The sequence below is a fragment of the Heterodontus francisci genome, chromosome 42 (assembly GCF_036365525.1).
Source record: "Heterodontus francisci isolate sHetFra1 chromosome 42, sHetFra1.hap1, whole genome shotgun sequence".
Classification (NCBI taxonomy): domain Eukaryota; kingdom Metazoa; phylum Chordata; class Chondrichthyes; order Heterodontiformes; family Heterodontidae; genus Heterodontus; species Heterodontus francisci.
The window spans coordinates 12,122,210-12,146,716 of record NC_090412.1 but is presented as its reverse complement, the minus strand read 5'-3'; the positions used below and the strand labels follow the sequence as shown (position 1 = coordinate 12,146,716).

Sequence of the window (24,507 nt, the reverse complement as noted above, 5' to 3'; positions counted from 1 at the left end):
GAATTATTGAGTCTTGAGGCATGGATGACAGTTGCAGCACTATATAGGCTGACGCAAGGAGACAGGCATTGTTCCGAAAGTGGAATTAGACAGTCTTTGTGATGAAGAGAATATGGGACCGGAAGCTCAGCTCAAAGTCAAATGGGATGCTGAGGTTGTGAACCAGCATTTCAGCCTGAGACAGTGGCCGGGAAAAGGGATGGAAGTGGTGGTAAGGGAACAGAGTTTGTGGCAGGGGCCAAAGACAATGGCTTCAGGGTTACCAAAGTTTAATTGGAATAAATTGCAGTTCATCCAGGACTGGATGTCAGACATGTAGTCTGACAGCACAAAGGCAATGGAAGGTGGTGGTCAGGTAGAGCTGGGTGCCATCAGTGTACATGCAGAACTTGACGTCATGTCTTCAGGTGATGTCGCCAAGGAGCAGCATGTAGATGAGAACTACGAGGGTGCAAGGATAGATCCTTGGGAACACCAGAGATAAGTATGCAGGAGTGGGAACAGCAGCCATTGCAGGTGATTCACTGGCAACAACTGGATTGGTAACAGTGGGCAATCCACTCAGCTGGACAATGGAAGCGAGGTCTTGGAGGAAGTGGTTGAACCTCCAGAAAGGTTGAGAAATATGTGGAGGTATAGTGCACTATGAGCACATCACAGAAAATGTCCATTGTGACTCTAGTTAGGGTCTTTCAGTGCTGAGGCATGGGGCGAAACCTGATTCAACAGGTCCAAACATGGAGCTGTGAAAAGACAGGCACTAATTTGTGTCAATGAATTTGGAGTAGAATGGGATGTTGAAGATGGAAGTAGTTTGTAAGGACAGTCAAATACTAAAGGATGCAATTCCAAATTACTGCCCCTAAAATATAATTTGTTGTGTGGGCTTTGAGACGTTGAGACGTAATGAAGCGATGTATAAATGTAGCGATTATAAATTCCTGAAATTTATATTGGCAAAAGTTTACTGAACCCAAAATCAGGAATAACATACCCTCAGAGTGACATGCTTTACAAAAAAACACATCATCTTAACTGTAATCACACCATGTACACTTCCCATGATGAGGGACTGCACTGGGACTACTGCCAAAAATGTTTTTTCCATTTTTATTGGTTAGTAATTCAAACGCTCCATATTTAATTAGATCAAAACAATGTTGCAAAATTCCCAACCTGATATCAAACCAGGCTGTCTTCATTCTGAGTCCAATTAGATTTGTTGGCAGTGAGTGCAATGGAACATGAAAATGCAAATGATTTTGAAATAGCTTTAAAATGGAAACTGTCTTTCCTCATGAGACCACCAACTGAGGCTGTATATGAGAAAACAGACCACACTGTTTAAGCTGCTAATTCATCATTTAAGGGCCAGTAATACATTACCCACATTTAGCAATTCTGAGGTATAGAGGTCCTAAACAAGGTATGGACCAATACTCTTCATATATCATGTCCAAGATAATGCATGGTGTCCTTAAAATTGGCTTGACTTTCTCAGCTTGGAGCTTAGGCTGTAAATACGTAAACAATTCGGTACTTCTTTAACTGAAAACTATCTCCAAGTCACTATGACATTTTCTACATGTTAAGTATATTTGCAAGTCTCCCGCATCTCACAACTACAGCTATATCAAATTTTATTTACTTCCATTTTTCTCTGTTGAGCTCTCTACCTATATATCATTTCAGAACCCAGGTAATCTGATCTCAGGAATCTATCCATTCTGCTTTGTACCCAGTTAGCAGGAACAGAAAGATGGTTGAGATGACTGGTCCTCCAATTTCCCCCATCTTTCTGGGTTACACAGGACATTTTCCCAAACTGAAATAAAAAACACAGTATAACACAGATCTGCAAGCTTCACATGAGCTTAAGGCAGCTATAACAGACAGTCGTTTAAGACAGCTATTACAGGCTTCTGTTTAAGATAGCTATAACTGGTTCCTTCCAATTGCCAAGTAGCACTCACGCCCTCGAGTCAAAAGCCCCACTCCAGCACATAATCTAGGCTGCCACTTTAGTGGAGTACTGCATTGTCGGTGATGCATCTTTTGGATGCGTATTAAACCAAGACTGTGCCTGCAATCGCAGGTGGATGCAAAATATCCCATGGCACTATTCGAAGAGGAGCAGTTCTGGTCATTTATCCCGTAACCTGAAACAGACTATCTGATCATTTATTTCATTGCTTTTTGTGGGACCTTCTTGTCTACAAATTGGCTGCTGCATTTCCTACAGTACAACCATGACTACATTTTCAGACTGCCTTGAATTTGGCTATAAAGGTACTTTGGGATGTCTTGAGGTCCTGAAAGGCACTATATAAATGCAAGTCTTTCTTTCAATAACAGGGAAACTGTCCCATGCATCCCAGAGTGGCTTCACTGTAAAAGGTAAGGAAGGGGAAAGAGACTTTACATCAATCTTTATTGTGGATTCCAGGTTTGGACGAGGCGTAAATAAGGTATACCCCCTTATAACATTAAAGATTATGGAATCATTTTATAAGAATATCGTTCTCTATTATTAAACTGTAACAAGGGTAAGGAACTGCTGAAAAAATCATGCTGAATATTGTAATATAGCACATCAATTGTGTTTTATTGAAGAAACTCTTTGTAATGTACTTCTCAGGAGACTACGGTCTAAGAGCCTGAAGGCAGATGAAAACACAAAATTCAGGTGTATTTGTTACAAAATGTGATGTCATAGAGTATGACATAAATCAAGTGATACCTGGTGTTATAACTTTAGCAGGTGCCAAAGGCATAATAATCATGTTTCAGCTTCTATTGTCACAGACTGAAACACAAAAAAGCAATCTGGTAATCCAAGTATTTAAAAAAAAAGTTCCATTAATATCTCCTGGTTCAAAATGAATAATGCCAAACCTGAAAAGCAATGTTGCTTACTGCTAAGCATCTGGATCAATGACTTGGCTTGTCTGACAGCATCAGAAAGGGCTGGATTGAGCCCTTTAATATATTTTTAAGACAATCGATGTTTTGTTAGTGTACTGTATAGTACCTATGTTTCAGTTCCAACAGTTAAACCCACTCAGTACACTTGAGTGGACAATTTGGCATTCATTTCCATTGCATAATTTGTCCATTTGCAATATGCATCGAGTCTTTAACCAAAGACAAAAGATGGATCCCTGCAGCTTTCTGCAATTAGTTCAGTACTATTCTCAGCTGCAAAGGGGCATCTGACCCAACCTAGTTCACAATAATGAAAAACTTTCTCACTTCGCTACAGTTTTGATCATTTTAATCAACTTCTAACACAGCTTTTTAAAGAACCTATTAAAAAATGAATTCCCTAGTATCCCATTTTGTAGAAAATTGTGACATTTTGCAAAACCCAGCTCAAAAGTGAAACAGTAGAGTTCTTCATTTGAAAATGTAGTACATCAACTTGGTTAGGTTGAAATATTAAACAGCAGGGTGGAAAAATAAAACTTTTTCCCAAAATGAAAACCATTTACAATCAGAATCCTTCCTCCTTTGTGGGAAGGTTTCAATCACATTCTATCCATAGCCCTTACTCTGACCTCCCCAATCACTCATGTAAATACAGTATCCTTCTTCAAATCTACACAAGTTCAACTATAGGCAAGGCAAATACAGTGCTGTGATTAGTGTTACTGCAATAAACAGAAGTAATTTTTGGGTTCATCAGCTAAAAACATTCCAGAGTACCTTTCCGAGCAGTATTATAAATTAATATCAGTACAAAAGAATTCTCCACTTACAGTATGATCTGGTTGTAATGAGAGGCATGCTTGTTAAACTCCACACACAAATGATTTCAAATGTAAATTCTGCAAGATCACCTTACATTAGTTGCTGGAAATGTAAACAACCAGTTTAAGAACCTGTTAGCCATATTGATCAGAGCTGGTGCAACAATACAGAGTGAAGAACAGCAAGTTGTTGCCAGGGTAATATGTGGCCAGTTAGTGGTAATTTTAGTTAAATATTCTTCACTTTTTTTTAAAATGGGTTATTGCAACAAGCCCTAAACATTTCCAGCTTATGATTGTTTAATAACCTCTATTGTATAGTGGTTTATGTCACAAACCAAAGGATTACAGTCACAAAAATAATTCACCAAGACTGTAAAGATTGTGCTAACCATTTAAAAACCTGTGCTCGTGTTGAGAAAAATCACATTCTTGAGTTATCTCATACTCTCAAAGAAATTGGAAGCTATAGATGTCAAAAAAAAGTGAAAAATACATTCTTCTCCAGACAGGAGAAGCTCTCGGCAGGCCTGAATCCTTCTCCTTCATTTGGAGACAAGTAGCATTGTAATTCTATCTGCTATTAGTCACTGAATTGCTACAACATTTGTGTGATCTTACCCAAGAAATCAGTTTGGGAGGGGGAGAGGAGAAAAATATGAGGTGCAAAAACTATACAGTACTTACAATGGGAGAATTTAATTATCCTGATATACACTGGGATTATAATAGTGCAAAGGGCAGAAAGGGGGCAAGTGTTTCTGAAATGTGTTCAGGAGAATTTTCTAGATCAGCATGTTTCCAGCCCAACAAGGAAAGAGATATTGTTAGTTCTGGGGAATGAGGTGGGTCAAGTGAACCAAGTGATAGTGGGGGAACATTTAGGGGACAGTGATCATAGGATCATAAAAGGTCAGGTTAGCTACGGAAAAGAACAAGGAACAATCCAGAGCAAAAATAATTAATTGTGGGAGAGCCAATTTCAACGGGGCGAGAACAGATCTGTCCCAGGAAAATTGGAATCAAAGATTGGCAGCCAATACTGTAACGGAATAATGAGTTGCTTTTAAAGAGGAGATAGTTCAGGTACATTCAAGGTATATTGAAAAAGGGGAAAAGTAGGACAAACAAAGCCAGAGCTCACTGAATGTCAAAATAGATAGAGAGTACAATGAAGCAGAAAAAGGGTGCATATGATAGATGTCAGGTTGATAACGCAAGTGAGAACCAGGCTGAATACAGAAAGTTTAGAGGGGAAGTGAAAAAAGAAATGAGAGGCACAGAGATAGCATGAGAAGAGACTGGCAGCTACCATAAAAGGGAATCCAAAATTCTTCTATGGGCATTTAAATAATAAAAGGGTAGTAAGAGGAGGAATGGGGCCAATTAGGGACCAAAAAGGGGATTTACACATGGAGGCAGAGGGCATGGCTGAGGTACTAAATGAGTACTTTGCAACTTTGCATCTGTCTTTACCAAAATGATGCTGCCAACATCACAGTGAAAGAGGGGGTAGTTGAGGCACTGGGTGGTCTAAGAATTGATAAAGGAGGAGATACTAGAAAGGCTGGCTGCACTTAAAGTTGATAAGTAACCAGGAGCGAATCAGACGCATCCGAAGATACAGAGGGAAGTAAGGGTGGATATTGTGGAGGCACTGGCAGTAATCTTCCTATCCTTCTTAGATATCAGGGTGGTGCCAGAGGACTGGAGAATTGTAAATTTTACACCCTTGTTCAAAAAAGGGTTTAAGAATATCCAGGCAACTACAAGGCAGTCAGTTTAACCTCGGTGGTGGGAAAGCCATATTTACCCAATTTACGTTTTCTGATGAGTTAACAGAGAGTTGATGAGAATAATGCGGTTGATGTGGTATACATAGACTTCCGAAAGACATCTGATAATGTGCCACATAACAAGCTTGTCAGCTAAGTTAAAGCCCACAGAATAAAAGGCACAGTGGTGGCATGGATACGAGGTTGGCTGAGCGACAGGAAACACAGCAGTGATGAATGGTTATTTTCCGGACTGGATGATGGTACATAGTGGGGTTCCCCAAGGTTCGGTATTAGGACCATTGCTTTTCTTGATCTATATTGATAACCGAGACATGGTTGAGCAGGGCACAATTTCAAAATTTGCGGATGACACAAAACTTGGAAATATCGTGAACTCTGAGGAGGATAGTGATAGACTTCAAGAGAACATAGACAGGTTGGTGGAATGGGCAGACACGTAACAGATGAAATTTAATGCAGAGAAGTGTGAAGTGATACATTTTGGTAGGACAAAAGAGGAGCGGCAATATAAAATAAAGGATACTATTCTAAAGGGGTACAGGAGCAGAGAAACCTGGGGGTATATGTGCACAAATCATTGAAGGTGGCAAGGCAGCTTGAGAAAGCGGTTAATAAGGCATATGGGAACTTGGGATTTATAAATAGAGGCACAGAGTACAAAAGCAAGCAGATCATCGTGAACCTTTATAAAACATTAATTCGGCCTCAATTGGAGTATTAATTCTGGACACCACACTTTTGGAAGGATGTGAATGCCTAGAGAGGGTGCAGAAAAGGTTTTTAAGAATGGTTCCAGAGATGAAGGACTGATTACATAAATAGGTTGGAGAAGCTGGGACTGTTCTCCTTAAAGGGAAGGTTGAGAAGATTTGATAAAGCTGTTCAAAATCATGAGGGGTCTAGACAGAGTAGATAAAGAGAAGCTGTTCCCATTGGTGGAAGGAGAACCAGAGGACCCTGATTTAAGGTGAATAGCAAAAGAACCAAAATCAACATGAGAAAAAAACTTATTTTACGCAGCGAATAGTTTAGCAGCTGGAACACAATGCCTGTGAATGTGGTGCAGACAGATTCAATCATGGCTTTCATAAGTGAATTGGATAATTATCTGAACAGAAAAAATTTGCAGGCTACAGTAAAATAGCAGGGGTTCAGAAATAGCTGAGATGTACTTGCAGAAAGTCGGCGTGCACACAGCGGGCCGAATGGCCTCTTTCTGTGCTGTAATAATTCTATAGTATCAACAATAGTTCAGGAATTACTTACGCAACTTTCAAAATACAGCCAAACTCGTGTTTTATAATTGTGCTCTGATTTCTTGTTATTTATTAAGAAAGGAAGGCGTCATGTTGTCAGTGGGTTTAATGGCTGATAACTCCTGGTCATAATGCAGTTTTAAATTGTAGAATATTCATTAAACACAATAACAATACTCCTACAACTTGAAACATGCCTGAACTCATAGAGAACTAACCTGTAAAGCAGTGGTATTTCATTTTCAACTTAAAATACTGATTTTTGGCAGATTAGTTATTTGTAAAATAGCTCAACCATTGAGGTTTAAGATCCATGTAAAATAACAGTACTCCAGTAGCAATGGAAAACAATTTTTCTGTACATGCAGAGAATCTAAACTTGTCAGTCTTGATTCAATGGTAGCACTCTCGCCTGAATCAGAAGGTTGTGCGTTCAAGGCCCACTCCACCGATTTGAGCACATAATCTGGGCTGACACTTCAATGCAGTACTTATGGAGTGCCCTACTGTAACAGGTACTGTCTTTCAGATGAGATATTAATCCAAGGCCCCGAGTGCCCTCTCAGATGCATGTAAAAGATCCCATGGCCCTGTTCAAAATTGAGGCGGGGGGGGGGGGGCGGGGCTGGGGGGGAATTCTCCCAATGTCCTGGTCAAATTTATGATTCAACCAATACAGCTAAAGAAGATCCAGCAGCATTTCCTTACATTCCAACAGTAACTTGCTTCAAAAGTACTTCATTGGCTCTGAAGCACTTCAGGATATCTGAAGATGAAAAAACTATATAAATGCAAGTCCTTTAAGTATAACAGCATTTACACACAAAGAAATATAATGCAAAATAGGTTCAGCATGCCAATTTTAGAAGAACCTCATGTTTCACTGAACACAAGTTGGCAAATCAGGTATGGTTCCACACATGGAAGTCCCTCCCTGCTACTTCACTTAAGTAGCCATTCCTAATGTGTACACGTCAGCAAGCTACTCAACTGTAGATGCCTTCACAATAGCGCACGATCCTGTCTTCATCCAACAGCCAGACACAGTGGTCCTACTGAATGACAAGCAGAAGCAGAACTCACTTACTTTCCCATCTTTAACCAGGGATATTGAGACAAATTCTAAAACCCCTACCATTGCTCTGGCTGAGATCAACTCATCCAAACCATAAATTGCCTGGCCAGTTATTCATTGTGTTAACAATCTAACACATTCCAGCTATGCTTAACCTGTACTATACAAATTCAACAAACTGCATCTCTAAATCTTATATAAAAGCAAAATATTGCGGATGCTGGAAATCTGAAATAAAAACAAGAAATGCTGGAACCACTCAGCAGGTTTGGCAGCATCTGTGAAAAGAGAAACAGAGTTAACGTTCCGAAGAAGGGTCACTGACCCGAAACGTTAACTCTGCTTCTCTTTTCACAGATGCTGCCAGACCTGCTGAGTGGTTCCAGTATTTCTTGTTTTTGTCTCTAAATCTTATGCAAGTTCTCCCAAACACAATCAGAATGTTCCCATTTATTCTGTAGTTTCCTATCTGGCCCCCATCAAACAAGTACTTCATCATTTTCCTGCACACATTCACATGTGAAACAGTAAAATGCATTTAAAAAATGAAACTGCTCATAGCTTGCTAATGTCAAATAGATGCAATATATTAATCATATCCAAAACACATTATCGATCCCTCATGGTATTCGATTGTGATCCTAGGACGTTTAATGATGACGCCAAACAAGAATTTGACAATTTTTTGTTTTTCTTTTAAATGTGAAATTTAAGCACTGTTTGTTTCTGGAAAGTATAGAACCCCTGTTAGTTTGGGAACACTGAAATTAAATCAACGTTTACTAATTTGATAAGTTCTCAATGTTAAAAGTTTTGAATTGGCTAATTGCAAACTGAAATTACTGTCAATATGAGATTCTCATGATCTTGCTTAGGAAAGTTAATACAGAGCACTGAGTCCTACATAGCTAAGTCATACTTGGTTAGTTTTTTTTTTAAACTGAAACAGAAGCAATAATATAAGGCTGCAATTTCGACAACAAAACTTATACAATGGATGTTGTGTCATTGTAACCATTATTTGAGCCTTTTATCAAGAGATTTGTGTCAATTTCAGTTTATAAGATTGTTGAAGTTCAATGTGTATACAACTTCTTGAATAGTATTTAGTCTATTCATCCTTCATTTCTAAGAGTAAATGGGAGTGGCTGATAGGGGGGAGGGAGCGCACAATGATTTTGCTCCCACTTGCCACTGGATCAATGTAGTAATTCGAAACAAACCCTATCTTCATTCCAAGTTCTCTAAACACTTAATTTACCATATCGATCTTGAATTGATGGTAGCAAATAAACCTCTCTCTTTCCCCTCATTCTGCTTTCTTCTTTATCCCATTTCCAGTCTGTATGTTTTGCCCTTTCTCTGTTTTTTCCTTTTGCTTTTCCACCTTTCTCTCCCCCCACTCGCTTCATGTATCAATCACAATGGCAGATGAAGTAGGGAATAGGCCACTGAAGGTATGGCCCACTATCGAAAAGAAATGGTCTGCAACTGAAAAACACAAACTTTCAAGAGCACTTATAAAACTACCGGAGCAGGGCAGAAATTGCCCCAGAAATGCACCTGAATGCCTCTATATGTGCCAGCAACAGAGCACGCTTAACATGAAGAATGGCAACACTTGAAAGGTTTCAAATGATGTTACAATTTCACCACAATCTGCCAAATGACTTGAAGCAGGCAGGTAGCTCTTGGATTTCAGAGCATTGGAACATTTCATAAGGCAGGCAAATCACATTCTATAACAAAAGGATAAAGATGACATGTTAAAGACTTGCATTTATATTGCACATCATCATGCCTGTCAGAACATCCAAAGCACGTTAACTGCAAATTAGTTACCTTTAAGTACAGCGACTATTATGTGTTGGGAGTAGCTCAGCAAATGTGTAAAGATTTGACATTAGAATTACAGGAGGACTTTTTTTAAATTTAGCATCCAGTAGTGAGAGAACAATTAATGCACCTGTATCATTGTGCCCCATGTACTCCAGCAAAATTAGGCTTCTGAAAACTGGAGATGTGATGCGGGTGATGTAGTATTTTGGCACTCTCGGGGGATTTTTTTCCCTTTGTACAGCAGTGGTATAGATAATTTCACAGGGTAACCAAGTAAGGATAGATATGGATTTACATCATCTTTGCCACATGTATAATGTTATGGCACTAGCATGTGATTGGGGAATGTTATTTCCAACTCCACACATGGTGCAATACAATAAGCCATATAGACCATAAGGTTTAACCCTCTGTCTATGCTGAGTTAACCAATCTCAGCCTGGGTAACAGTATGGGTGCGACAATGAGCCTTTGTGCACGGGATGCTACATTTAGTCACAGTGCTCTGAGGGCAGACAGAGAGAAAAAAAACACCATGATTTCTGCATTCAATTACTATTGATTTCTGCTGGAAAGTGCACATATGTGGACTTTGGCAAGAACAAAATTCAACTTGGCTGTGATGCACTGCGTGACTGACTTGCCTGCTGACCTCACAAATGAAGAATGACCACTTGGCCAACTACGAGAGGGTTGCCAGCAAGTGTGGAATTGTAACCAGCACAAATGAGCAAGTTGTGGAGAAAACTAAGTTCTAGTGGATAAAAGCAAAGCGACTCATCAAATTGGCGTGGAAAGCTAAATTAATGGCATATGCTTCACAATGGGAAAAAATGTGCAAAAATTTAATTTGGCATAACTATTCATGTAAAAAGTGGAGAAATGTGTTCATATTTAAAGAGATGGAGAGATATTGATCGAGAAAAATACAAAAAATTGTGTCTATTTGTTAGAGCAGCTGCAGAAAAGGAAAGGGTAGACTGAACAAAACCAAGAAAAAACTATTTATGTCAGTTTGTTTTATTTAATTTTCTTCGTTCCCCCTTTATTAGTCTGTTTCTATTTAGTTTTTTTTAATGTGTGGGTTGGAATTTTATTGAATCTTTCAGAATTTGAAGTCAATGCTTTATGTATATATTAAAAAGGTTAGGCCATTTGGCTAACATGATCATTTCTAACATTATATTTTATTGCTTTTCTAAATAATCAACAAAGATAACAGTACTTTGCTTTTTACAAATATGCTCTTCTTCCAACCAAACTGTCCAAAGTTACACATTTATTTGCAGATTCTGGAGGGATTGCTCTCTGGTAGTCCAGGAACTTTTACTTTTTACTGAGGGACTTTGTGAGGTGGGGGTTGGGGGAGCAGAATAAAAAACATTGCAATCCCATTGCAGCCAAAACATAGTACCAGTTCAGCCAATGTTGTAATATAGTTAGAAATATTAAATGCCTTAATGATACTGAAATATCAGAGACATATTTGTTATGATATTCACCTGCTATTTTACACCAGAAATAGTCAAAGAAAGAAATGGACACAACCAGAGTTTGCATCATCAGAAATATTCTCATTTTTTAAACTTACTTTAACTTTCCTTAAAAATCACAATCTCTCTATTGAGGATTCTTGCACCCTTTTCAAAATACATTAAGTTGCTAAACACTTTACTGAACACAAATTTCATTTGTACTGTGCTCATGCAAAGCATCAATATTGTTCCAAAGGGTAAAACATTCACAAACAACTCTGTCAACTCATGATCTACAAACAATTTTGAATGCTTTGTGCCTATAGAGGACTAATTGATAAGATAAAAAGGTTATCTTAAAACATCAATGTTTCCTGTAAGATATACGAGAACAGTAGACAATCTATTGATTTGATGTCACACAAACTTCAGTTGCATTGCACATTAATTGCTTCTAACCAAGTTATTTGTGTTCAAACTCTAAAAGGTGTAGCATAAAAATAGAATTACAACTCCTTGAGCAACACAACTACCACAGATAATTCACGTACAATTAAAAACACCATCTTATTCATAGAGAGATACAGCACTGAAACAGGCCCTTCGGCCCACTGAGTCTGTGCCGGCCATCAGCCACCCATTTATACTAATCCTACATAATTCCCAAATTCCCTACCACATCCCCACCTTCCCTCAATTCTCCTACCACCGACCTACACTAGGGGCAATTTACAATGGCCAATTTACCTATCAACCTGCAAGTCTTTGGCTGTGGGAGGAAACAGGAGCACCCGGCAAAAACCCACGCAGCCACAGGGAGAACTTGCAAACTCCGCACAGGCAGTACCCAGAACTGAATCCGGGTTACTGGAGCTGTGAGGCTGCGGTGCTAACCACTGCGCCTCTGTGCCGCCCCATGGGAACAAATTGATACATGTTTGCTACTTCTTAATGACAGATGCCCAATAAAATTTACGTATAAACATCCTATCATATTTAATCAAACTGAACTGTTTAGGTCCAAAAAAGGGAAAAAGCCACAATTGGATATCAAAGGCCGAAACTACTTACCAAAAACAGGTTACCCAGATATGAAAAAAGATACATCAAGAAGGTAATGAGGTAAGTATAACTCCAAGAACCATTCTTTAACGCAAGCTATTAACTCGTTATAAATATATGTATTAAAATTAGAACTCTTGCTAGTTTTTGGCAATGTATGGTAATAGTACTATTTACATCTAACAAACTGACTTCCTTGTCACTGGTTACTTCAATTGATACAGTTCCATAAAGTAATTAATGTTGTCACTGAAGAGAAATTATAAAAGTTCACAGGAAATTAAGTGAGGAAAGGTGATAAAGTGAACTGTGTTCCTTATGTTTCAGTTTGAAAGTCAGTTTCACTGTTAAATACGTTACAACTTTTGATATTAAAATGAAGCAATTTGAGAAACCCAGTAAGTAAAGTGTTGGCTTCCCACTCCAAGGATCTGGAATAGCAGTTGAACGTGATTATTCTTGAGGGTACAGCAGGGGAGGAAAGGGAGATCTGTACTGTTTTTCACCCAAGCCACAAAATGAACTATCTCATAATGGAGGGAAAAAATTTCTGCAACCCTCAAACTGTGCCTCACAGCCAACAGAAAGTTCTTTGTACAATAAAAGTAGTGGACATTGATTGACCTGAGTTTCAGCTAGCCACTTCTTCAAATGTCTGCAGTCCTGCTTAATTGGGGCAGACAACTCATTGTTGCTCTTCAGTTTTAAAAGTTCTCAAAAAAAAGTGGAATGATACTATGGGTAATTCTGGATTCAAAGCAAGTGTACAAGAGATAAAGAATAAAGAAAGGAGATACGAAGAGAAAAACAGAATGACAGAAAAAAATCACGCAGGAGGAGAGAAGCAGTGAGAGACAGGAAAGATTTTTTAATTGTCCACATACAGCACCATGAAAGGTCAATCAGGTATTTTGAATTAAATCACAGAATTGTACAGCACAGGAAGCCATTTGGCCCATCTTGCTTCTGCCGTTATTTTGAAAATGCTATCCAGTTAGTCCCACTCTCCTGCTCTTTACCCAACAGTCCTGCAACGTTTTCCTTCTCAAGTACAGCAACTACACTCTGAAGCAGAAAATGTAATGGGTTCATACAAAGACTGAAATTTTACGATCGTTGTCCAGTAACTTGCAAGATTGTTTACAATGCATGTGTATACCAATCTGTTTTAACAGCATCTACACTTGGAGTTCCATCTTTTTCAGGTTCGTAAACTAGTCATATGTGAGCTTCACCATACCACACCTGGTCATAATGTTCAGAATTCTTGATTCTCACGGACTGCATTATAACAAGAATGAAGCACAATTTGAATTCAATCGGAAATGCTCCAAATACATCATGATCCTTTAATGTGGTCAACTTGTATTTAATTAAATTCTGCTAAACTGGATTTGACACAACTGTTGCCATACAAAATAAATTGTCCAAGCCCCATTGGATTTGGTTGTGCAGAAGTTCCCCATCACATCATTACATTCCAAAACATAACTAGAAAATTACTTTTCGCTTTCACGAGGTTACTTTGTCACACCACCAGCAATAGCAGCACAGTTTAGAGTTCAAGACAATAGGTGTAAAATCAAGCCCATGACTTCCAGAATCAAAAATTAATCACTATAATTCTAATAAAATGATTCTGAATTTTGTCAAATATTTCAGAAATCACTTCTAAACTTCAAACCTTTGAATTCCAAAGACTGCATCATGCACTGCAGGTTTCAACAGATCAAAAAATGTATAACAAAACAAGCCTGTTGATTTCAATTGAACAAATGCAAATCTTTTAGAAATGGGCACTAATAAGAGATACCGGCTGAAGAAAAGGATCCTTTTCAAGGAAGTATTTGAAATATTCCTGTCTGACCAATAATTCCCAATTCACACTGGCATATATAGAGGGCTCTAAATTTCACCACACAATCCAATTTCTAATTGCCAGTAAAGGCAACGTCGATGAATAGGTCCCGAATCATAGCAGACATTTCTTAGTAGATGTTCTGCTCCCAAACTTGAGAGCCCTGTTGCAATTAAACTGCTGGTTGCTTCCTCTAATCAGGTTTGCAAATCATTTATTTTTCTCCACTAATTTATCCCCTCTACTCTTCTGAAGGAATTGATTCCTTGATGAAATTTGTTTTCATGGGAGCTATTTACTCTCTGGTACCCCATCAAACTGCTTAGTTAGAGATGAGCCTTGACAGCTGTATGTGCAGGCTATTCAACCAAGGACAACACCTTTGCTATACTACTGTAATCATACTTGCATTTATCAAATTGAAATATTTCTCAAAGCTTCACACAATGAAACTGTTTGAAGTGCAGCAACTGTTATGTGTACAAATGAAGTAGCCATTCTACATTAGCAAAATTCTAGTCAGTGAGATTAATGACCAGTTAATCTAACTGAAACATGCACACAGGGATCTCAGTTTACTGTATCAACTAAAGAAAGGGAACTTCATCAATGCAGCATTCCCTCAGTGCTGCACTAAAATGTCAGCCTAAATCATGAGCTAAAACACACATACTTCTAATTCAGAGTGAAACTGCTACTAATGGAGCCCAACTGACACTTGCTGTGTACACATTGTAGAAATACTGCTCGTTTTGGGATACAGGTCTCAAAATACTTTCAATGCATTTCCTGTCTACAGCATATGAGCTGGACAGCTAACACAAGCATTAGTCCAAACTTGTAATTTGAACATGTGGAGGTTTATTCAGCTATAGTATTTGAAGTATCATGTAACATAACTAGAATATTGTACAGTGTTTGGAATGCCACGTCATAGAAAGGATATAAAAGATGCTGAGTGGATTCACTTATATGAAAGAAAGACTTGCATTTTTATAGTGCCTTTCATGACCTCAGGGCATTCCAAAGAGCTTTACAGTCAATTAAGTACTTTTGAAGCGTCGTCACCGTTGTAATGTAGGAAAGGTGGCACTCTATTTGTGCACAGCAAGGTCCCATAAACAACAATGCGAGAATGGTGGTTGGTTGAGGGTTATATTTTGGCCAGGGCACCCAGGGCTCTTCTCTGAAATTGTGCCATGGGATCTTTTCTGTCCACCTGAGAGGGCAGACGGGGCCATGATTTAACAACTCATCTAAAAGATAGCAACTCCGACAGTGCAACACTCTCTTGGTACTGCACTAGAGTGTCAGCATAGATTTTGTGCTCAAGTCCCTGGAGTGGTACTTAAATCCACAACCTTCTGTCTCAGAGGTGAGAATGCTACCCCACTGAGCCACGACTGCCACTGTTACCAAGGGTGATGGGTTGCAATTATGAAGAGAATTGAGAAGTTAGAACTTTTTTCACAAATATTGTGAAGGTTAAGAGATGATCTGATAGAGGTCTTCAAGATTCGGGTGAGTTATGACTAGTGACAATAGATTATTTTGAGTGATTGACAACGAGAGGGTACAAATTTATGGTCACAAAAAAATCTAAGATTTTTTTTTTAATGGCTTTACACAGATCGTGCTGAGAATGTGGAGTTCTCCACCAAGTTGTAGAAGCAATGTTCATAAACACTTTGTCAAGCAACAATCCAATTTGCATTCAAAGAGAAATATTAAAGTTTTTAGGGAACAAGGAGAAGGCAGATTTCAACTCAGTGGCTCATGGAGAAATCACCAGCAAAGGCATGATGAACCAAATGGCCTGTTTCTGTCTTGTCATATTCTATGATTATTTATGCAAGAAGCTAAAATGTATTCAAAACATTGCGCATTTTAGAATGAAGTTTTACAATAGATATCAATATCTGTTATAGAATTCATCCATAAAGCACAAAAGTATCACATTACATTTAAAAAATTCAAATCCACACACAAGAGCAGACCAGAGCGAGAGCCTCTGTATAGTGCTGCAACAGCCTCACACAGGCTGTGGGTGGAATGTTAACCAGTGTGTTTGCACAAAACCTTCATTAAACTCAGGCATATGATAACAACTAATGTGCTTCAATAGTGTCATTTCACAAATACTTTATCCCTTACACTGAAAAAGCCTTAAATATAAAATTTCTATACAAAATTGGTTTATCCAAATTTACATGGTGATACTGAATATCTGGATAATAAGGATGTTCCAAAGTAGAATATATATGAACATTAGGTTATGGGTAGATACAAAGGAGAATTTAGCCTGCGACAAAAGTTGTAAAATACACCAGGATTCTATTCTGTTTCAGAATTTTCTATTCTTCTCGGCCAGAATTACTAAGAGATCAAATGAATCTCAGGAATCCAGGTGGTCTGGTGGCACAGTGGACTTGAACACCCAGGAGCAATGAAATGAAAATGTGGCCTCTCCCTCCAAACTCTAACATATGGAAGGCCCAAGCCAAGATGTCATGTCTCCTCCCAAATGAGTAGGGGGGGGGGGGGGGGGTGCAGGTAAAGAGAGGGATAGTAGCACTTTGCTCATTCTTTCCACAAACTGAGCCTTTGCACCATAATAGTGAAGCCAAGGCAGCATTACCTCCTGTTGTAATCAGTTTAGAACCTGAGAAAACCAAGGGAAATCAAAGAAAAGAGGAATTTGTTCTTTCAAGAAAGATGAAGAACATAAGTACAGAAATAGCCTGTTTAGCCAGCTCTGTCATTTTGTTCGGCTCCACATTTCTTCCATATCCTTTAATCGCCTCAATCCCAAGTAGCTTCCTCTTTTTTAAAAGTGTTGATAGATTCTGCATCCACAATCTTCTACAACAGTGCATTTCACATTCCTACAACCCTTAGCATGAAGAACTTTCCCCCCGATATGCTTCTAACTGGTTTAGTTGAAATATTATATACACCCTCCCCTGTTCCCCAATTAGAGAGCCATTCCCTACTTACTCAATTCCTTTTACTACTTGGAACACCTCAACTAAATCAGCCCTCAATCTTTCAGCACCACAGAATATATTGTTTACACAGTCCCTCATCTCAAGTGTCATCCGGTGGATTGTGCAGGACATAAACCTTTATAGCCCAAATACCAGCCTTAACGTGAAGCTTGCAAAACAACACAATAATCAAAATGAGGTCAGGCCAGCAAATCACATTTACTCATAACGTCTCTTGCAAAGTGCATAGGCACTTGCACACACACAAAATCCATGCTTATAATCTCATTTGCATTCATAAAAAGGCAGCAAAACAGGTTCCCTACCTCACTCTCTCACATGCAGCCAAGAATACAATATCATTTTCTTGCAAAGGTGAGCAGCTTCATATACATACTCCCTCTCAGGCAGATGCAATTTTACCTTTGTAAACAAAAGCAAGGAAACGCAAAGGTGCACAGAGTTTCAGACAGACATGCAAATTTTCTCTTTCATCCACAGTATCATTCTCACAAATGGGCATGTAAACAAAGACAGGAACATTGTCTCACTCCTGCATAGTGTCAGGTGGGCACAGACAGGTACATAGTTTCACACTTTTCATGTGGAAACAAGCAAGTGCATGCACACAATCAGGTATATAGTCTCATTTAGAGACTGACAGGTACATAATCTCTTTCATGCAGCTAAGTGTGCAGATCAGTGCGAAGCCTCTCTTGCACACACATAGTCTCTCTCACACACAAGCAGATGCACAACATCACACACACAGACAAATCACCGGACAGACAGATAGGGCTAGATTTTCATTCCATAGCGGAGGCAGGTGTACCAGCAATTTCGTGATGCCGGCTGGCATATTGCTGCCTTCGCCATATTTTCAAGGAGGCAGCTTCTGTTGGATAAGGCCTACCCACCTGCTAGCAGGAGACAGCCAAATAGGCCAATTAAAGCACCAATTGTGGGCACTCTTTACAGATGACAGACTGGACCCTGATGTGGCTGGAGCCCGTAGACAACACAGTGGTGGCAATCCAGTGGCAGGCAGAGTGTGGGCCAGAGGTGCATTCTGCAATGCATCCTAACATGGATCTGCTGGGCTGAGAGGTCCACAGGTGCAGCCCCAGGCCATCGTGTGGAGCAGTTCCCTCTCTGCTATGATGTTCGGACAGCTGTGGCCACAGTATATTTTGAAACATTTGCAAGTCTTGAGGGCACTTATATCTTGAGGCGCCCTCTCGGTGCCCCACCTCTGGCAGCAGCGTCTACCTCTCACAGTGGGTCACCTGGCAACCCAAAGCCTCGGGGTTCCCAGCGGCCCTCCCAGCTGCAGAGCCTGCCCACCATTCATAACTGGCCGGGACTCCCTGAGGCAACCTGTTAATTGGCCACTCCTCGAAATCTCCTCCAGGGTCCCACTTGGCCACGTTCCAGTGCCTGACCGGGAATTCAGCCTAGCTATGGAAATGGGACCCTGGACCTAAAATTCAGCCCATAGCCTCACATACAAGTGGAGCCTCAAACTCACATGTGGACTACTGCGCAATCTGTTTTATATCACACACAAACAAGATTTCAAGCAGGCAGCCTTTCACTCACAGATAGACTTCTACTTCCATACGAGTGTACAGCAGAGAGAGGGACACTGTTTCACAGCCCGCAGGTACATCCAGCCAAGGAACACGTTGCTACACCTGTACAGTCACATACACACACATTCAGACAGACAGGTGCAAATCCTCAGTCACACAGACAGACGGGCACACAACCTCAGAAAGACTGACGGGCGTACAGTCTCAGACGGACAGATGGGTACAGAACCACAGAGAAACAGATGTGCACAGCGCCTCAGACAGACAGACAGAGGGGCACAACACCACACAGACCAGCACATATGAATTAGGAGCAGGAGTAGGCCACTCTGCCCTGCACCGCCATTTAATAAGCTCATGGCTGAACTGATTACTCCACATGTCTACCTACCCCCAATAACCTTCCACCCACTTGTTTATCAAGAATCTATCTATCCCTGCCTTAAAAATATTCAAAGATTCTGCTTCCACTGCCTTTTGAGGAAGAGAATTCCAAAGACTCACGACCCTCTGGGGGAAAAATATTTCTCCTTATCTCTGTCTTAAATGGGAGACCCCTTGTTTTTAAACAATGACCCCTAGTTCTAGATTCTCCCACAAGGGGAAACATCCTTTCCACATCCACCCTGTCAAGACCCCACAGGATCTTGTATGTTTCAATCAAGTCGCCTCTTACTCTTCTAAATTCCAGCAAATACAAGCCTAGCCTGTCCAATCTTTCCTCGTAAGACAGTCCGCCCTTTCCAGGTATTAGTCTAGTATGCCTTCTCTGTACTGCCTCCATTGCATTTACATCCTTCCTTAAATAAGACCATTACTGTACACAGTACTCCAGATGTGGTCTCACCAATGCCCTGTATAGCTGAAGCATAACCTCCCTACTTGTGTATTCAATTCCCCTCAAGATAAATGATAACATTCTATTAGTTTTCCTAATTAAGTGCTGTACATGCATACTAACCTTTTGCGATTCATGCATTAGGACACCCAGATCCCTCTGCATCTCAGAGTACTGCAATCTCTCACCATTTAGATAATATGCTTCTTTTTTATTCTTTCTGCCAAAGTGGACAATTTCCCACTTTCCCACATTATACTCCATTTGCCAACTGTAGCCACTCCAGGCGCTGCTTCACAAACCACTGACCACCTCTAGGCGTTTACCCATTGTCTCTCAAGACAAGGAGGCCAAAGAAGAACAGGTCTTTGCCCACTCACTTAACCTATCTATACCACTTTGTAGCCTCCTTATGTCCTCTTCACAAGTTACTTCCCTACCTATCTTTGCATTATCAGCAAATTTAACAAACATACCTTCGGTCCCTTCATCTAAGTCATTTATATATAAATTGTAAAAAGTTGAGGCTCCAGCATAGATCCTTGTGGCACACCACTCGTTACATCTTGCCAACCAGAGGATGACCCATTTATGCCTACTCTCTGTTTCCTGATAGTTAACCAATCTTCTATCCATGCCAATGTTACCCCCAACATCATGAGTTTTTATTTTCTACAATAAACTTTGATGTGACACCTTATCAAATGCCTTCTGGAAATCTAAGTACAGTACATCCACCAGTCCCCCTTTATCCACAGCACATGTAACTCCCTCAAAGAACTCCAATAAATTGGTTCAACATGATTTCTCTTTCACAAAACCATGTTGACTCTGCCTTATTACCTTGAATTTTTCTAAATGCTCTGCTATAACGTCTTTAATAACAGCTTCTAACATTTTCCCTAAGACCGATGTTAAGTTAATTGGCCTGTAGTTTCCTTCTTTCTGTCTCCCTCCATTTTTGAATAAAGGAGTTACATTTGCTATTTTCCAATCTAACATAACCTTCCCCAAATCTAGGGAATTTTGGAAAATTAAAACTAATGCATCAACTATCTCACTAGCCACTTCTTTTAACACCCTAGGATGAAGTCCATCAGGACTCAGGGACTTGTCAGCTCTCAGCTCCAACAATTTGTTCAGTACCACTTCCCCGGTGATTGTAACTTTCTTAAATTCCTCCCTCCCTTCCATTTCCTGACTTACAACTAATACTGGGATGTTACTTGTATCCTCAATAGAGAAGACTGATGCAAAATATCTGTTCAATTCATCTGCCATCTCCTTAATATCCATTATTAATTCCCCAGACTTACTTTCTATAAGACCAACACTCACTTTGTTAACTCTTTTCTTTTTTAAATATTTATAGAAACTCTTACTATCTGTCTTTATATTTCTAGCTAGCTTTCTCTTGTACTCTAATTTTACCCTCCATATCAATCTTTTAGTCATTCTATGCTGTTTTTTATATTCTGTCCAATCTTCTGACCTGGCTCCCATCTTTGCGCAATTATAGGCTTTTTCTTTAAGTATGATACTATCTTCAACTGCTTCAGTTAACCACGGATGGCAGGTCCCACCCTTGGAATTTTTCTTTCTCGTTGAAATGTATCTACTCTGAAATATCCCCTTAAATGTCTGCCACTGTATCTCTATTGATCTATCCCTTAACCTAATTTGCCAGTTCACTTTAGCTAGCTCTGCTTTCATGCCCTCATAATTGCCCTTATTTAAGTTTAAAATACTAGTCTTCGATCCACTCTTCTCTCCCTCAAACTGAATGTAAAATTCAGATTATGATCGCTGCTACCTAGGGGTGCCTTAACTATGAGATCATTAGTTAATCCTATCTGCTTGCACAATACCAGGTCTGGTATAGCCTACTCTCTGGTTGGCTTCAGAACGTATTGTTCCAAGAAATTATCCCGAAAATATTCTATGTACTCCTTATCTAGGCTACCTCTGCCCAACTGATTTTTCCAGTCTATATGTAGGTTAAAATCCCCCATAATTATCGCTGGTACCTTTCTGACAAGCTGCCATTATTTCTTCCTTTATATCCCATTCTATAGTGTGGTTAATGTTATGTGGCGGGTACGCCACTCCTACAAGTGACTTCTTGCCTTTATGATTTCTCATCTCTACCCAAACTGCTTCTACATCCTGGTCTCCTGAACTTAGGTCATCCCTCTCTATTGCGCTCATACCATCATTAATTAACAGAGCTACCCCTCCACCTTTTCCTAGCTTCCAGTCCTTCCTAAATGCCATGTACCCTTCAATATTCAAGCCCCAATCTATGTCATCCTGTAGCCATGCCTCTGTAATGGCTGTCAGATTGTACTTATTTATTTCTATTTGCGCTCTTAATTCATCAATTTTGTTTCCAATGCTACGTGCATTCGGATACAGAGCCTTAAGTTTTGTCCTTTTATTATTTTTGTAACTTCTAGCCTTACCCATTGATTTACTCTTAGATTTGTATGCTCTGTCCCTTCCTGTCACAGTCTATCATTTCCCTTGTCTCTACTCCTTGATTTACCACATCTTCCCAAATTTGATCCCTTGTTCCCACTATTCAGTTTAAAACCCTCTCTACTTCCCTAGTTATGCGGCTCATTAGAACACCGGCCCCAGCACAGTACAGGCGTAGACCGTCCCAACGGTACAGCCACCACTTTCCCCAATGCTGCTGCCAGTACCCCACGAACCAGAACCCACTTCTACCACACAAGTCTTTGAGCCATGCATTAATTTCTCTAAGCTTAGTTGACCTATCTCCTCAGACAGTGCCTCAGATAGAAAGACAGACGGGCACAGCCTCAGACAGACAGACGGGCAGAGAGCCTCATACAGACAGATGGGCACAGAGCCTCAGACAGACAGGCACAACACCTCAGACGGAAAGACAGACGGGCACAGCCTCAGACGGAAAGACAGACGGGCAGAGCCTCAGACGGACAGACGGGCACAGTGCCTCAGACGGAAATACAGGCGGGCAGAGCCTCAGATGGAAAGACAGGCGGGCAGAGCCTCAAACAGAGTCAGGCGGGCAGAGCCTCAGACAGACAGACAGGCAGAGTCTCAGACAGACGGGCAGAGTCTCAGACAGACGGGCAGAGTCTCAGACAGACGGGCACAGCCTCAGACAGAGACAGACACAGCAGCGCAGTGGTTAGCACTGCAGCCTCACAGCTCCAGCGACCCGGGTTCAATTCTGGGTACTGCCTGTGTGGAGTTTGCAAGTTCTCCCTGTGTCTGCGTGGGTTTCCTCCGGGTGCTCCGGTTTCCTCCCACATGCCAAAGACTTGCAGGTTGATAGGTTAATTGGCCATTATAAATTGCCCCTAGTATAGGTAGGTGGTAGGGAAATATAGGGACAGGTGGGGATGTGGTAGGAATATGGAATTAGTGTAGGATTAGTATAAATGGGTGGTTGATGGTCGGCACAGACTCGGTGGGCCGAAGGGCCTGTTTCAGTGCTGTATCTCTAAACTAAACAGACGGGCACAGCCTCAGACAGAGACAGACGGGCACAGCCTTAGACAGACGGGCAGAGAGCCTCATACAGGCAGACTGATGGGCACACAGCGTCAGATAGACAGGCGGGCACAACGCCTCAGATGGAAAGACAGACGGGCACAGCCTCCGACAGAAAGACAGACGGGCACAGCCTGACAGAAAGACAGACGGGCACAGCCTCTGACAGAAAGATGGGCAGAGCCTCAGACGGAAAGACGGGCAGGCAGAGTCTCAGGCGGACAGTCAGACGGGCAGAGCCTCAGACGGACAGACAGACGGGCAGAGCCTCAGACGGACACAGCCTCAGACAGACAGACAGGCAGACAGAGTCTCAGTCAGACAGGCACAGCCTCAGAGACAGATGGGCACAGCCTCAGAGACAGATGGGCACAGCCTCAGAGACAGATGGGCACAGCCTCAGAGACAGACGGGCACAGCCTCAGAGACAGACGGGCACAGCCTCAGAGACAGACGGGCACAACCTCAGACAGAGACAGACAGGCACAGCCTCAGACAGAGACAGACGGGCACAGCCTCAGATAATAAAAGCAAAATACTGCAGATGCTGGAAATCTGAAACACAAACAAGAAATGCTGGAAATACTCAGCAGGTCTGGCACCATCTGCGGAGAGAGAAGCAGAGTTAACGTTTCAGATCAGTGACCCGTCATCAGAACAGTCTCAGAGATGGGCACAGCGCGTCAAACAGACAGACGGGCACAGAGGCTCAGACAGACGGGCACAGCCTCCCTTTCCCTCTGAATCAGTTGCCAGTGCTCAGAGTCAATCAGCAGCTCCTTCCACCAACAGAAGCAGCCGGTCTCCCCCCCTCCCCCCCCCCCCAGTCTGTGATGGGAGTGAACAGTGCATCCAGTTGGAGGGGTGGATTGATTTATAATCCCGGGGGAAGCTGATCCCGGCGGGCAGGGTCACTCCGCCTGGCCGGGATCCCCGGACTCTCCGGACTAGCACCGCCGCCTCTTACCTCAGCGGTCCCAGCAAAGCCCTCACTTCACCGCCTGGCCCGCACCCAGCTTCTGTTATTTGCCGCGCGGTGTTAAATGATCCAGGGGAGCGGGAGATTTTCTGTACCGGTAGCAGAGGCCGGTTTTCGGCCCCATTCCCTCTCCAAAACCGCTCGCTGTTTTTTTCCACCCCCACCAAAGGGGCCGTTGCGTGACGCGAACACCAGGTGCTCAGTGCGCAGGCGCTGGGGGGGTATGTGAACTGTGGAGCTCCGAACTGCGCCTGCGCGCCGCAAACAGACCCGCCGCTGTGCTGCCTCACTGCGCCTGCGCACCGCAAACAGCCGCCCCTGAACTGCCTCACCGCGCCTGCGCACTGCAACAATACTCGCCCCTGAGCTAAAAATAAAATACTGCGGATGCTGGAAATCTGAAATAAAGATAGAAAGTGCTGGAATGGTCAGCAGGTCAGGCAGCATCTGTGGCG

General features: G+C 41.3%; 1 protein-coding gene across 13 annotated transcripts in view; it reads right to left on the bottom strand.

Moving 5' to 3' along the window:
* The window catches only part of dlg5a (discs, large homolog 5a (Drosophila)), a 199,289-nt gene extending 175,057 nt beyond the window's left edge, over window positions 1-24,232 (bottom strand). For 12 of the 13 annotated variants that reach the window (XM_068020571.1, XM_068020579.1, XM_068020575.1 and 9 more), the window contains exon 1: window positions 24,041-24,232. The gene's annotated coding sequence lies outside the window, so the exon portion shown is untranslated. The remainder of the gene's footprint in view (window positions 1-24,040) is intronic. The other variant, XM_068020572.1, reaches the window with a different exon arrangement.
* Window positions 24,233-24,507: the final 275 nt, after the last annotated feature.